This window comes from Carlito syrichta, unplaced genomic scaffold (genome assembly GCF_000164805.1).
Source record: "Carlito syrichta isolate Samal-C Ts95f unplaced genomic scaffold, Tarsius_syrichta-2.0.1 Scaffold116229, whole genome shotgun sequence".
Taxonomy (NCBI): domain Eukaryota; kingdom Metazoa; phylum Chordata; class Mammalia; order Primates; family Tarsiidae; genus Carlito; species Carlito syrichta.
Window position 1 is genome coordinate 804,362 of NW_007060325.1, and position 2,121 is coordinate 806,482.

Consider the following 2,121-nt stretch of genomic DNA (forward strand, 5'->3'; position numbering starts at 1 on the left):
AGCACAATTCCATTCACAATAGCCACACACACACACACACACACACACACACACACACAAGTAAATACCTTGGCATCTATCTAATCAGAGAAGTGAAAGACCTTTACAACAAGAACTACAAAATGCTCCTCAAAGAAATAAAGGATGACATATGCAAATGGGAAAAACATTCCATGCTCCTGAATTGGAAGAATCAATATTGTCAAGAACCAATACTGTCAAGGAGGGCACACTATGGATTCAATGTAATACCCATCAAATTACCAACATCATTTTTCTCAGACCTGGAAATGACAATACAGAAATTTGTATGGAAACAAAAAAGAGCATGAATAGCCCAAACAACCCTCACTAAAAGGAACAAAGCAGGAGGTATCACATTTTCAGACTTCAAACTTTATTACAAAGCTACAGTAACCAAAACAGCCTGCTACTGGTACAGGAATAGGCACATAGACCAATGGAACAGGACAGAAATTCCAGAAGCAAAATTATTGTCTCTCAATCAGTGCATCTTTGACAAAGCCACCAACAGCAATCACTGGGGAAAGGAGACCATATTTAGCAAATGGTGCTAGAAAAGCTGGCTGATCAAATGCAGAAGAATGAGCCTGGACTCCTACCTATCACCATACAGAAAAATCAACTTAGAATGGATCAAAGACCTAAAAGTAAAACCTCAAATTATAAGAATCCTAGAAGAAAATGTAGGAAAAAAACCCTTATGCACATCAGAGTAGACAATGAATTCTTGACCAAGTTCCTAAAAGCTAATGCCATAAAAGCTGAGATAGACAAGTGGGCCCTCATCTGACCAAAAAGCTTTTGCACAACAAAAGAAACCATCAAGAGAGTAAAGAGACAACCCACAGAATAGGAAATAATATTTGCAAAGTATGCAAATATTATTTGTATGGTAATGGCCTAACATTCAGGATCTACAAGGAACAAAAACTAAGTGTGTGTGGGGCGGGGAACAACCCTATTAAAAAGTGGACAAAGGACATAAACAGACACTTCTCAAAATATGACATACACGCAGCCAACAGACACATGAAAAACTGCTCAGTCTCACAAATCAGCAGAGAAATGCAAATCAAAACTACAATGAAATACCATTTGACTCCAGTAAGGATGGCTATCAATAAGTCAAAAACAACAGTTGCTTGTACAGGTGCAGAAAAAAGGCTATGCTTCTATACTGTTGGTAGAAGTAACGGCTATGGAAAGCAGTGTGGTGATTCCTAAAAGAACAAAAAATTGATCTTCTATACAATCCAACAATCCCTGTCCTGGAAGTATACCTGGAGGGACATAAATCATTCTACCAAAAAGATACCTGCACATGCATGGCTATTGTTGCACCATTCACAATAGCAAAAACATGGAAACAACCCCAATGAAAGTGGACTGGATAAAGAAAATGTGGTACATATAAATGATGGAGTATTATCCAGCCATAACAAAGAACAAAATCAAGGACTTCACAACACATTGAATGGAGTTGGAGACCATAATACTAAGCAAACTACCACAGAAACAAATAACTGAATACCACATGCTCTTTTTCATAAGTGGACCCTGAACATTAGTCATGTTAGCACAAGGGAGGAATGCGTAGTTGCTGGATACTGCAAAGGGAGGGAAGGAAGGAGCAGGGAGGGGGGCATGTGACAACACAAAGTGTACCTTGTCCACTCCCAGGGAAAGTGAGGGCCAGTTAGAAGCCCAAATTTCACCAGCATGCAGCCTGCCTACACAGTTAATCCTCACTTGTACCTCACAACTCCATAAAAAAATAAAATTCAAATATATATATGTACATATATATATATATATATACACACACACACACACACTCAGAATGCTATTTTTTGATTTAATATTTTAGAGATCATATATTGATTTTATATTGTGGTAGATGAGCATTGAACATCTTACACATTTACTCCACAGTCTCTTGTCCCACCCATGGGATTATTTTATGATTTAAAATGTTAAACCATATTTGCTTTACATTATATCAAGACAATCTAAAATATTATTCACTAAAGTTGTCTGTGGCAGCCGGGTTTGGTGGCTCAGCCTGTAATCCCGCGCCTTTGGGAGGCTGAGGTGAGT